This window comes from Semicossyphus pulcher, unplaced genomic scaffold (assembly GCF_022749685.1).
Source record: "Semicossyphus pulcher isolate SPU_LCO1_2020_fin unplaced genomic scaffold, fSemPul1.0.p SCAF_22, whole genome shotgun sequence".
Classification (NCBI taxonomy): Eukaryota; Metazoa; Chordata; class Actinopteri; order Labriformes; family Labridae; genus Semicossyphus; species Semicossyphus pulcher.
Genome location: NW_027211696.1, coordinates 10086621 through 10101707, shown reverse-complemented (window position 1 = coordinate 10101707; position 15087 = coordinate 10086621).

Here is a 15087-nt window from a genome sequence, read left to right as displayed (position 1 = left end):
AATTTGTACAAAAAAAAAAATCAATTTGTAACATTCACTTAAAGTCCATCATTATATTATAGGGGGTTTTGCTCCTTTTCTAATGCTTTATTCCACCTCTATTATCAAAGTAAGCTGGGTCATTGTTTAACCTTTTCCCCTCAATATGCAGAGGATGGCACTGAACAAAGTTTTGATTGAATACATGATTGATATTTGACATATAATCAATATCAGGTCATTCATTTTGTTGTACTTAAAACGAGACTAATGATAAGTCAAACAAAGCAGACGAAATATACATTCATACAATTTTAAGTTTGTATTTTCCTTTAATTGTAGTTTTCATCAGTTTCAAAAAGTTGCTTTGTATGTAAATTCTGTCCCAGGTGTATTTCAAACATTTTAATTGGTGCCGGTATGATTTATTACATATCACATACAATTAAGTATTTATTATCTTTGATAAATACCTTCTCTTCTCGCTAGCTTTCTTGCTGTAGTTATCTTTTCTGTCCAGCAGAGGGCGCCCAAACCCAAGCGAATAGAAAGTAGTGGTCAGAGACAGTGCTGCATCTGTTGAGCTCACTTTCTGCTCTCTTCCTCCCTCTGCTGCCTGGACTTTGTCATATCTGATCCAACTCATGTCATTGCAGAATGACTGCTTCTAAATTCTCTTCTATTGCTGTCCAGAATCATGTCTGGTCATAACAATGAACTAACTTTAACAGGAAAAGTTCACTTACGGGTTCAGGCATTTAATTATGCAAGAAAGTTTGTCTAATCTTTTAGCTTGTGCTGTTACCTTGGATCAAATCAGCACAACTGGGGCGTTTACAGCAAACTGCAGCTAAGAAAGTCCAGAATGTGGGTCAAAAGCATAATCATGTGTTGACCGCATCATTTTATTGATCCTTTAACCTCATAGGTATGCAGCAAGGTGTCTGAGACCCTGAGGTAGGTCAACACTTACCTTTGAGTGGGTTTCAGTGGCATCAGACTGAAGGAATACATATTTTTCATGGGTATAAGGAAAATGCTGGATAATATGGTGTTTGGTTTCAGGTATTTCCAGGTAGATTGTATAGTAAAAACTTATATAAAGGCAGTTCAAAGTGCACTATAAAGTGGTAAATTATAACATATACAGAAAGAAAGCAATACTATTAAATGAAAAGCTATTGTAGACCAAATGTCCACAAAAAGGAAGTAAAGGGTTCAAACCTAGGGTCAAGGAATCAGAGTCATGTAATCAGATGTGTTTGTCCTATTCAAACGGTTGCTATATTTTGTTTTAGCAGAAGCTGCTGAATGGCGTTTACAGGAAAATAAGGCGAAATAAGAAAGAGAAATTATGGTTATCTGCTCTGCTGCCCGCAAAGCCAGACGTAGGTGATTTCCAAGTCTGACTGTGATTAAACAGAAACTAGTACGATGCTTTGTTTGGAGATAGGAAGTGGTTAAAGACACTTGCAAACTCGGAAACCACTGACAGCTCACTCTATGTTGCTATAAGTGGTTTTCCCCGGTGATGAAAACAAACTTCATACATTCTGAGGTCTCATGAGAAAGGCAGACAAGAAAAGAACATTTTTGGAAAGGAATTAATAAGATTGAATCCACTGAGTCAGTTTTTCTTTCAGTCTGAAACATTTGGCAGCTCATATTCGGGATGAAACCCAGCAACCATAGTGTCCTCGATATGAACAAACACACTCTCCCTTTCCTCCAACATTTTTCACAGCTCAAGGTTGGCCTGACCTCTCAGCCTACTTTTTTTGAGAGATATATTTCTTCAAGTGGCAGAAGAAGCAACAGGTGAGTGTGGCTGACAACAAGGATGCTATTTTTTCCCTCACTGACCTACTTGGGATTGAGAGCCGACAGACCTTTTGCTGCATGCTGAAGAGCCTGGCGTGATATGGAGACAGTTTTCCACCAGTGGTGATGCTAAAATCTAGGTCTTCCAAAATGTGACCTGCATAAAGAGAACAACATCTAGGAGGAAATGCGTTTTTTCAGCTTTGGAAAGAAATGCAGAAATACTCAGATCCAAAGATAAAGTTGTTCTCACTGCTACAACTAGCAACTTGTTACATTCACTTTTAGCTCCTTGTTATTAAAAGTGAGGCAAACTCTTTCTCAGACATTATGATGGCTAATGTTAGCTAACGTCAGCAAACATTGCTTAGTAACTGACCTTGATGAGGAAGTTCACTTATTCTGACTCTTGCCTTTTTATACAACAGTACATTTTAGCACTTTTTGTCTGACATATTTCAACAGTTTTATGTCAAACTAAAACAGGAAGTAGACACATCACACCTCGCCTTCCTGTTTTGTTTCGTAACTAAGTTGAGGCTACTGTGGCCACAGGTCAGAAGTTCAATAGTCCAACATTAAAGAGGGGGTATTATACTGTTTCACATTTTAAGATGTTGCAATGTTGGATGTCCGTACTAACGTGGGTGAAGTTTCAACTCTGTAAGTAAAAGTACAGTGGAGTGATCCCCAGGCTTCTCAGCTCTGTGAACGCCAGGTTTCAGACAGACTACGCCAGACGCTTCACTTTGTGACGTCACAAAGTGGAGGAACTCTATATTTGGGCATCTGCCGGGACACAGCAGAACTTCCTGCCCCTGGCACAGTTCAAGGACACGCCCACCCAGCAGCTCAGTCTGCCTTGGAAATATTTTTCACTCCACCACTCTGCTCGTCAAATTGGTTAACAATGTCTTGGGGAAAGTGTTTCTTTGGCTGTGATGGAAAGACATCAGTGTTTACCTTTCCAAAGGACAAGAGCAGCAGACGTTTATTTAAAATTGAAAAAGTGAAGTTTACTCTTTGCAATCAACTCTGTAACTCAGCTGGCCAATCAGAAGAAAGTGGGCTTGTTGGGGCGGGGTGTCTTAAAGAGACAGAGTTGACTGAGTCATTTCAGGCAGAGGCTGTATGAGGGCCTGCACAGAGCACCAGTGTGACAAAAATGATGAGTTTTTCTAACTGTAAATTATGCTAAGCTACTCCACAGGTGTCATAGAGTAAAATATATGAAGCTTGAAATTAGCACAATACCCCCTCCCCCCCTTTAAAGACCAAAAATGGCCAAAACTAGTCAACTAAAAACTTAAATTCAGTCATTATTTTTTATATTAGTTAGGCCTGTGTTTTCTCCTTAGCTAACACGTAAAATATCTTCCATTAAAAATTGAAAGTTCCTTTAAAATACCCATGGCAACATGTAGCTAGCAGCGGAAGACCTTGAAGAACAACATGGTTCCTGAATCACAGCCTTGCAGTGAAAACACTGTTTACTTTTGTGCACTAATTTATACACAAACCTTGAAAACACACAGACCACACAGGGGGAGCCTAAAGGTACGGGACAAACAGCACATTTAATGTCGTACACAAACAAGAGCGAGCCTCATTTTAGGTTTAACACTAACAGATGACAGTGACAGTTACGTAGCGCGAGAACAATCCATAAACAGAACGATAATCTCCGACCAGTCTCTGTTGTCAGTTCAAATACCAAGTGCCAAGTTTATCCTTTGCCTAATGTGTATTGTGCAAGAAAACAGTAGTTGGTAGCTAACCACAGACCAGTAAACGCAGGAAGGAGTCTCGCCTGTTGTTCTGTTGCCACTAGTAATTGCAGGTTTTTGGTCCAATTTTAAGCAATCAAAAGCCTCTTGTATTGAAGCGCAGTGTGTTATTAAGGATCAGGGAAACTATTGGGTAAACTATTCAATTTTAATGCTGACCTCAAACTGAAAAATAGAATATTTTTGTTTTTCAGAAGAGACTGATTGAAAAACAAGCTGGTGGACTAGGCTCCAGGCTTAATGAGATGTTTTGGAAAATGTGCTTGTTTTCCACCTCACAGGGTCAGAGTAGAGGATAAACAGGTATTTAACTAGGATTTAGAAAGGTGTAGCATGAAAAATAAATAAGTGAAGGAGTAGGTGTATAATGATTTATCTTTTAAATATGGTAAAGGAGCAGTTGGCCCCTGGAAAAAGCCACAAGCTGGTGTTCTCTGTAATCGATAGAAGCAATAATATTTTAAATTAGCGCCATAGCTGTGGAGAAAGTTTTACAAAGAGCTTGTGGTTTCACCCATTCTACATTCCTACAACACCCAGCATGCATTGCGCCCCTCCCTGTGAAAGGAACGGCCCAGAGAGAGACACTGGAGTGAAATACTGGAGTGCAGGCAACGGCTCAGAGCGGTACAGAATCCGAAATACGACGAGAATATAACGGTGGGTCGTCTAAAAAATCTTCTTGTTTGCAGTCTACATTTCAAACCTGACGATTTTAAACGAGATCAGAGGCGGGCGTCCTAGATTGAGGAAGTGTAGTTTAGCGAGCTGGGCCCATTGGAGAAACGGAAGGCACAGAGCCTTTGGAGTACGCCATAATGGCATTAGCTCCCCATAGGACTGAGGTTGAAAATCGGCTAACTGGCCCTTTAACTTTAATTGGGCTAAATGTGGATCGAATGTGTTGGTAAGAAGTGATCTGTCTACAAGATCTAATATACAAAAATAAACATAACACAAAAGTTTTACACTCTTGTATCTAAGCTGCAAACTTTCATCTTGAATTTATGACTTTTAACCTGATTGTTCTACTTTCAACCTCTGTCAAATTATACTCTTCTTGTAGAAGCGACACATATATCTAAATACATCTGTATTTGAACAAAAGTTTTGCTTCCATGTATATATGTGTAAGTAACTTTTTACCTGTTTTTACTCTGACAAAAACAAATAGCGCATCGCACGAGTTGTACTATTTTGAGACAAGTGCTCATTTTCACTTTTCAACCTCAGCCTGCAGGTAATCAAAGGCTCCTGGCTGTTTTGTTCCTCACATGATTGCAAACCATGACAAGAGCACATAACAAACAAAAAAGCCCATAATTGCTTTAACGCCATCTCTTCACTTACATTGTGAGCGCCTGATTAGGCCAAGAAAAGTGAGTAATGTAATTATAGTTATGACAGGATAGCATGAACTGACTGCACTTTCATATGCATGGGAAGTCAAAGAAGAAGCTAAGAATAAAACATACAATGATTGAGCAGTAAACCTCTGCAACCCACAATGACAGAATGTATCTGATTACAGCAGTGCCCGTTCTGAAGCTAATTATAGTAATCCACTTTCTGCGCCTGGATGTTGTTTTTATGTTTGGTCAGTGTCGAGTCAAGGCCGCAACCTAAAATCATCATCCAGGAAGTGAAAACATAAGTCTGCACGTGATGTATATTTATATTTTTCACTGAACTTGGCCCTGCTCAAAGTAGAAACCATCAAAAAAAACAGGCATCCATTGACTGGTAAAATAAGCATGGAACAAAAAAGTGAGCTATTTTTTGTATAATAACCCTCGGTTTGAAATAAAATGGTAATTATAGACAGTGAGTGCTCATGTGGTCTGTTTAACCTCTGAATACATGACATGCTGTCATAATAAAATGCTTGTTTCCTTTCAAAAGTTGAGAAGTTCTGCAGACTTTGTTTCTTTTACCTTTTCTAAACGTCATTACGTTCAGCTGACAGATTATTTGATACAGCTAGACTTGGACTTGCCATCTGGTAACTCTGAAATGCGAGATGGGAGGGACTAAAGATAAAGAAGGTATACTTTATTAATCCCAGAGGGGAAATTCAGTGGTTTCACTCTGTTAGTTCAAACATGCTACACAAACATAGGCCCGAAATACACACGCATGCACAAACAGAACTCTATGGACATAACGGAGAGATGCCAGAGTTAGGGGGCTGCATATGCACATGGATTGCACCTCGACAGTGCCCAGGAAGGGAACTGGCACCTCTCCAGCTACCAGCCCCAATTCCATACTTGGCACGTACCCGGTCATGAACCGGCCACCCTCTTGTTACCTACCTAACTAGACAACAGGTAACGCTGGCATTCAAGAAATTCATAGCTAACATTGACTTTAGCTAGCGAGTATTGGCTGACATTACTGTTAGCTAGCCAGCATTGACGTTAACTAGCCAATATTGGCTAACATTACCGTTAGCTAGCTAACACCAGCATGAGCTAAGAATCTAGGCCTTTCCTTTCTTATTGTGTAACTATCAAACTGTTAGCACAATCAATTCCTAGCTAACATTATTGTTTACACGGTACGATAGGAAAGGCGTACAGCTGGGTGTGAACGGGACTGAGAAGAAAAGAAAATATTGTCAGGGCAGAACTTTGTTTTGGAGGTATTTAGCCATAAACCAAAGTATTGAACAAAATGTAAATCTGACCTGAATAAATATGCCTCTGTAAGTTACCCTTCAACTTTTTGTCAAATCTACTGCTATTTTGGAATCAACTGATTAGTTTGAGTCGGTGTTGAAATAAAAGGAAAACAATATTTTCAAGAGCTCCAAACGACACAGTGCAGTTCAGCCTTAGGCCAAGGTTAACAGCACATTCCATTCACGGCTCCTCCAATTAGCAATAAAACTTTATATAACCTCTTCCAAACCCTGTTTTTCACGGAGAAGACTAGTGAACTCAAAACAGCCTCTAAACCTCCGAGAAGCTGGAGGCACTAATTAGTCGGAATCACAGATTTTCATTCGGAAATCATTTGTCTGCTGTCTGCTCTTGCTTTATTCTTATTTTCTTAGGAGCCTTTTTTATACCAATACCAGTGCTGAATTATGACTGGAATTACCTTTAAATTACCGCTCATGCTTGACATATTTTTCTCGATATTTGTTCCTTCTTCGTAGCATTTCTCACTCACCCTGTGTAAAAACGTGAGAGAGTAGTTTTAGTGCCTTTGGTTCGTAACGGATCGTTGTGAGAAACATAATATCATAAGGAATTTGGAGGGTAAATCATCATTTTAATTATACCTAACTTGTCTAGTAACCTTTATTCTACCTTTTGATAAAGAAGGAGATAAGTGCCTTTAAAACCTGAGTTTTGGCATCATATCATTAACAGCCACTTACACAAGAACATTATTAACATCCGAGGAAACAGCATACTTAGTTTGCCACCATACAATGATTTTGGTTTCAATTGATTCTTTCTCACAAAAGCGTTTCCAGGATTCAGTATTTGTAACACACAGTGAGCTCAACCTTATAAATATGAAGCCAGGTCATCCGCTTTCATCCGTATCTGTCTGTTAATTCAATTAATCTCCTCTGAGTCATTCTTTAGGCACGAGGCTGTCCTCCAGAACTTACGGTCTTAACAGAAACCCCAATATGTGTGTCCCTGAGGTAAACGATAAAGTAAAAATGAAGACGTCCAGACAAACACATTTGCTCACCACGAGAGCAAATGATTTAAAGTTGAAGGAGGCTTTCAGAAGACAAGAGAAAGCTACACTGCAGACTCCTCACATTCTCAAGGGTTGCCGAGTTCATTACTTGCTAAATTAAGAATGTACAGATAGATAAATTGAGTTAAGTATATTGAAAACAGTGACAATGACCTAAATGCGCCATCTGTCATAGCTTTCTTGAGAACAAAACCAGGAAGGAGGCCAAGTCAGAGCAACATCTGATTACAAGGCACCGAAAGTATGAAGGAAAACAAAATGAGTTTTCCATCTGCACAGAGGGAGGACGACACATGCCAGAAAATACAGATGGTGACAAATTTCAACAAAAAGCCCAGATGGCTTCTTTTCAAGTGAGGACAAATATGAATGTAGGATAAATGACCCTTTGTTTGAGTGTTTATAAGTAAAAGTTACATGATTCAAGCTGCATTTTGTTTTGCGTACTTCTAGGCCCCAAGCCAGTTATGTGTAGTCGCTAGGGTTACTAATATATAAAACATTTATAAACAGCATAATATTTGTTACAAAGCAGCTTAAAATATATGTCATAAAATATACATCCAAAAGATCCTGCCAAGAGACCTTGGGTTTTATAACCATGGTTCCTTTCAAAGTTTGACATCAAGTACACAATAAGTGATTGTTTTTTGGCAGTCTGGAAAGGTTCTAAGTACGGCACCATGTGGTACGCCAGGCATCTCAAAGCTGACCTATGACCTGACCCAGAAGCAGGGGTTGTGAAGGTTTACATGAGATGGTCTGTCTGACCTCCAACCAGACACAAGGAAGATGTGGGGACGGCATTTATCTCTTAAACAAAGATTAGCCTGTGCGTTTTTTTTATAACTGTTTTTTGACCATAACAAGGTAACTTGAGTGAGTTGGTTATGATGCATTCCAGCTGCCTCATTCTGCTTTTCATCTGAAAATTAAATTATCCAAAGGTCAGAGTTTAATCAGTATAATGGGAACCTAATAATAGTGTAGTTGTGTTTTAGGAGTATTGAAAAAGGCATTCCTTTAAAGTCGAGGTGAAATGATAATCCCCGGTAATATTGTGCATCTATTCAAAATCCGATCATTTTTTCTTCTGGTAAAACTACATTTCACACGTGCTTACGTAAGTTAGCACCAAACAATTTCAACCAATCCATCTGCAACATTTAGCCGCAGAGCACCAAGAACGCTCGGTCAGTTAGCTAGCTACTGCGCTGTGGAGATCGTCTGTCTACGCCCACTTCTCAACGATCAAATCAAATCCCTCTAATGATATGTCCCGCCTGCATGTGTTTCCCTCGGAAATACGTCAAGATACGGAAGCTAGATACTGTCGAAATGCCGTTTCAGCTCGACTTTAACATTCAAGTTTATTAACAATTAAGCAAATCTCAAACATAAACAACAATAGCAAGAAAAAACCAAAGGTACTATTTATTAAGGGTTTAATACTCATTTAATCATCAAGACTTCATGGACCTGGTTTGACCAGATTTTACTAAAAGAAGCCAAACTAACAACCTGTGATCAGATTATGATTCAAATGTTCCGACTGGTTCATGGATACTTGTGATATCACCTTTTTTCAAACAACCCCTGCCTACTTCTAACCAGTGACACAAGGACAAAGAACAATGGAAGTAGTAAGTGGTTAATTGAGATATTTAAGGAAGCGTATCCTGTGTGACGCAGTGTTGGCAGTGACTCAAGCATGTTCAAGGTTGCAAGGAAATCTAATTAAACAGAGGCTAAGACACATCATGAAGGTTTACGGCATTGGTTGCACTAATGAGGCATTGAGATAATGAAGAGAGAGCTGAGCCATAGAGCTAAAAACACAGCCAATCTGTGACTTCAAGGAGCCAGACAAGCCCAGGTTCATTGAGATTACATCCCGGGGTGGCAGCCATGACGGCTATGTTGGTCATGCTTTAATAAAAACAGTTTTTTTTTAATCAATCTGAAGGCCTTTATTGTCAAGTACAACCACTATTCTCTCTGCAAATAACACGCAGTTATGTAAGAGTATAAGTATGTATATGGGTCAAGAGGAACCCCTAACATAAATTACTGGACAAGTAAAGTAGGAAACAACTTCTCAAGGTATTCGTAAATTACATTTATCTATTAGGAATGAGCTCCTCTGAGACTCAGATATAAAGATGCGTGTGTGTGTGTGTGTTAGCTTGACCTGAGCGCTGACATCATATAAATGAACAGTCTATAAATGGAACCTCATTAGCGGGCTGTTATAATAGAGGCAGGTCATCTCAAAGACCCTGGGGGCTTTAAATTCTGCCAGTGATGCAACACGTAGACACATCCTATTGGCTCTTTCATGAAAGAGTTCTTGTCTGGTATCACGCCTGAAAACATGAAACGTTTAAGTATCATTTCTTTAGATTGTGAAGACATTGAGAACATTTTGCCAAAGCAACAATGACCCGTCGAGGCATGGACTCCGCTAGACCTCTGAAGGTGTGCTGTGGTATGTTGCACCAGGCAGCAGATCCTTTAAGCCCTGTAAGTTTCGAGGTGGGGCCTCCATGGATCAGACTTGTTTGTCCAGCACATCCCACAGATGCTCCATTGGATTGATATCTGGGGAATTTGGAGGCCAAGTCATCACCTTGAACTCGTGTTCCGCAAACCATTCCTGAACCACTGTTACTGCATTATCCTGCTGAAAGAGGCCACTCCCATTAGGGAATACTGTTTCCATGAAGGGGTGTACTTGGTCTAGGTAGGTGGTACGTGGCAAAGTCGCATCCACATGAATGGCAGGACCCAACATTCTGGTCATAACGTTATGGCTCATCTGTGTATATTGATCATCTGTTATCCTCTTACAATATAGCAGGAGTCTTATACAGTTAGTCCATGTCACTTTTGTTAAGCAGTGCCCACCGTGGCAAGGATAATGGTACCATTAAGGTACTGATCTAACTGGATACAGCCTCAGAGGCCAGGCCCCATTCATTCCTGTGAAAATCACATTAAGCCAAATAAACTCAACTCAACTGGGGGAAAAAAATGACCCAGATCTTTTGCATAGCTTCTGCATTGAGCGACCAACAAGCCAAGCACACTAGCATTTCTTTTAACCACAGTTCCCAACCCCCTCGTCTCTGAATCTGCTTTATTATGCCCAGAAAAATAACTCAGCTTTTAGAGATTTTGACAACTTTTAGGACATAAAATTCTAATAACGGCTTTATTATTGGTTTCAAAGTCCAGGCCACTTCCTGGGGGCTTGAATGATACATCCTCAATTTCCCAAGTTCTCTGGTGTAACTTGCTCAAAGCCTGTAGTAACTGATTGTTACGCCTATTTGGGAACATGGGAAGCTGTAAACACGTGTTTACTTGACGTTTTATTTTGAGTGAGAGGACAGTGGATAGTGTTGGAAACAGGGGGCGAGAGTGGGGGATGACACATAGCAAGGGGCTGACGGTGGGAGTTGAACCCGGGCCGATGCATCGAGGACTATAGCCTCTGTACTTGGGTTGCGCGCTTTAACCACTGAGCTAAAAAGGCGCCCAAGTGTTAATTATTAATACTTTTACCTTAGTAAGATTTTGAATGCAGGACATTCATTTGTTAGGATGTGTATTTGTAGTACTTCTTCCATCACTGTACAAGAGTAAGTGGCTGCACTCTTAATTATTTAGATATTTTTAGCTGTTCTGGCTGTTTAAATCATGTTTTCTTACAGCCTCGGTGCTGTGTTGTGTTCTTGTGTTTATTCATCATGTCTTTTTTTAGTACCACCTTTGTGGCTCCTTGTTTAATATTATGTAAGACTTGTCCCTTCAATACACTGTACGTGACTTACCATCCATATTACCAAGAGCTGTATATTCAGCTCTTTGAAGCCATGTGAAGAGCCTGTCTCATTTTCCATATTCATCAGCCTCTGTGTTACCCGCACTCAGGATCCTCTTGTGCAGCTTGGTTTTGTCTCTCATGTCCTGAATGCAGCACGACAAGCCGACTAAAGATAAATGTAGCCACAGGGAGAAAAAAAGAATTGCTTAATTGCTTAAGGCTTAATTCAATCTTCATTTATAAGAAGGTGGAGGACATTTTACAGCCCGGGCTCTGGCCTGTGGAAGAAAAACAGTCTCTGTGCCGTTTGTCTCATTCCTTTTTTTAAAAAAAAAGTGTCTTATGACTTTGTTAAATTCTCTCATCATCTGACCTAACTGCTGCTATTTTGAGCAGGCTCTCTCTCTTGTTCTCCTTACTTAGTTTTACTCTCAGTCGTCCTCTGTCCTCTGCAATGTCTCTCGTATCCTTTTGCTTTACTTTCAGTTTCAACTTGAATCTTCAAACTCTGTGCTTACTAAAATCATCCGTCTGTCTGTCTGTCTGTCTGTCTGTCTCTCTTGTGAATGAAGAGTCAGTGACTCAGTCTGTGAACGGGACTCTGCGGGCTACCAAGGTTGTTACAAAACACTGCAGCACTTGATATTCATAGTGCCGCCCTACTTTCATCAGGACCTGCATGTGTGTGGATACACACCTACAACGTATGGATCTATTCACAAATAGTTTGTTAAGAATAGTCCAAAATGAGTGAGTCATAGGCGTAGGTTTGGACTGATCGGAGACGTAACAAATAGATCCATCTGTACATTTTATAGAAGCCGGAGCTCCTGCTGATTTGGGGAAGTTACATGAAACAGCAAGTTTGTGGTGTCGAATACTGAGCTGCCACCACTGAATGCAAACTCATTTTTTCTGGATTAACTGTCCTCTGTCCTATTGTTCCAAATCAAAGTCCTTATTGCTCCAAAACTGTACAAAATGCCTAGGTGTTGATTATCATACTCACTTGCAGTCTCCTATGTACTCACAGTAAGGACTGGCCTTGATGTTTGTTGCTCCTGCATTCATGATAAAGGTTTTATTCAAGCATCAAAAAGGGGAATTCTCCTGTAATCACAAACTCTATTTGCTCTTTAGAGTAATAATCTGGACGATTTTCATTTGTAATAAATGTCTGTTAAGTCACTATCTATCACCGAATGAGGTAACACAATGGCCCACTGATGAAAGCCTTTGCATATGCAGTATTACACTGGGTGTCTGATGCAGTGTTGCCAACTTTTTCCCAATGAATGTAGCTAGCATTAGCTCCAAAAGCCGCTAGAAGTTGCCAGATGACGTCATACGCTAATTTGCATATTGGTGACGTCATTGTGAACTCATTTGCATAACGTTTAGTGGTCGTTAGCACAGCAGCACTCTACCCTGACTGCCTGCGCAGTGCTGCTGCACACGGAACAAGAGGAGAGAGGAGAGAGCAACTCGGAGCTGTTGGCTGAGGAGCCGTGAACTGTGATCACTCTGAGCAGCATGGGAATGAACAATATAATATATTTCACAGGTCTGAAAATGTCGCTAATTTGTCACTAGTCGCTTTTTAAAAAGTAAGTCGCCACGAGGGTCTAAAAAGCCGCTATATCTAGCGAGAAAGTCACCGAGTTGGCAACACTGGTCTGGTGCCCAGCAGTGGTTGGCCTGCCAGAGAGAGTAGGTGGAGCTAAGCGGCTGCTTTTCCAGTCTCTGCAAGTGTTGGAAGTAAACAGTAATCTACTATGTCTGAACAAACAAAGACAAGATTGATGACTACAGATACAACTTCAAAAATAAGTGAAAACCAAAGAAAAAGAAACAAATTCGACGCTCAGATGAAGCAAACAGTCTGAAAAGGAAAGCGACCGTCAGCGAGGAAAATCAAGAGTTACAACCGGAGACAACCGTGGACGTCACACATGCAACACTGTCTGGATATCTGGGAAGTGTGCTCCCACAATCACCGTTTATCGCCATAGGTGCCACCAAAGAAAACTAAACTGAGATCTTTGAGATTACAACTTTAAGAGTGCTTAAAGGCTAGGCCTTTATAGAGATAGAGATGAGGCAGCTAATGTCTAAATGCCCAAACACACATTACATTATATATGGAGCTATAGATGGAAGTCGTGTCCAGAAAGCCATACATCTGCCACTTGTGACACTTGTGACACAGAAGCAGGCTCTGGAAAGCTGAAATAATCAACTGTCTGTGTTACTTGAAGCAGGATTCAAATAAAGCCAAAATAGGAAGTGAACGTAACATCAGGCAGACGTCCAGCTTTCGCCACAACAATGTTCAAAAGAAGAAGATTTATACAAGCCAAAGAAACGCATTTTGGATGAACAGCAGATCATAACACGAGATACAGGAAAGATAAAAAAGAGGAGTATTACATCACTGAAAGCTGCAGATTATATTTGTTTGTGTGGGAGCAGTTGGCTATATTTATTCCTCTTTAAAACTGACTGTTCAAAGTGTACGCACGCATAAACTTACTGGAGTTCAATGAAATTACCACTTCTGCTTTTGTCATCCTTGTATTCCAGTCCTTTCTTCCCTCTGGGGCCTGTGTCAGACCTTTTTCTGTCTTTACAGGCATCACAAATGGAGCCACTTAGGCACATGCTCTGATTGTGTGAAATTACATAATTGAGCCACAGGTAGAACGGACGTGCGGAGCAGGGGAATAGGCTGTTCGTTACGTTTGTTTCGTCACCGTTCAGACAGTGGTTTCCTCACAGAGTAAAAACCCTGCTGTGTTTCCTGTCCTTAAAAGCATTGTTGGCCTCACTAGAGCAGAAAGACGCGCTCACAGAGAACAAAATGGAAAGTGTAGAAGTGCAGATATTCGAGCAAAATATTTTATAAAATTCTCTGTTAAAAAAAAAGTTTGCAATCCATTCATATTTTATCATTTCTGGTCGCTTTTCCTTTAAATGTTAAAAGCAACATGACAACAAGCTGCATGATTATCTGTCTGCATATTTGTGAGTATCAACGTGATGTCATTCATCCTTTTGTTTTGAAACGCGCCGCTAAAAATAGACATCAAATAACCTTAATGGACGAGCCCTCCTCCTGTGACGCGTGGATCTACGATCCAGCTGTGTATACAGTCACAGCCACACACACACACACACACACACACACACGGTGAATGTGCACTTTTGTTGGTGCATCATTTCCCATCACACTGAATCCTCACCGATGCCAGAGTTAAGGATTATGCTAAACCAAACGTGAGCTCTAATCTGTTGCGTTCTGACCAGCTTCTGTCTCTTTTTCCGAGGCTTGAGCGGGAATGCAGCTCGATGCTGACCTACATGCTTCATACCAGGCTGCCAGTTAGGGTTTTTTACTTGTGAATGAAAGAGGTCCAGTAAAGTATATTTTTAGAACTGACTGTATACTCTCTCGCTTAGACACTTACTTGGTTTAAAGCTTAGCCGATTAGCTCCAACACGTGTCCACAAGAAACGGAGTTGAAGTGCATTCATGCGTCTTTCCTTACATATTTCTCACTCCCAAAAGAATCTCTGCTTGAATAAACATCTTGCTAAAAATTGTCCTAAAACTCAACAGTTGACTAAAAGTAGATAGAAAATATGACCGAGGGGCACAGGAAGTCTTCCAGGTTATTTCAGGCCTCGACACAACCTCACGTGACGAGACACTCGGTCATGACAGCCCCCGAAAAAGCGCCAGATTTAGACTTTTTACAGGAACCCTGGACCCGTTTGCCTCGTGACCCCTCCCCCCCTCTGTGGGTGGACTTGCTGAGTTATCAACCATAACAAAAACTACTACATGTTTTCCCTTCCCTCAGGCCAAAGAGGTGGCGTCATTCTGGTGGCCACGTTTGTTTGGTCACGCTCTCTTGCAGCATTTACAGTACGGAGCTGAGAAAT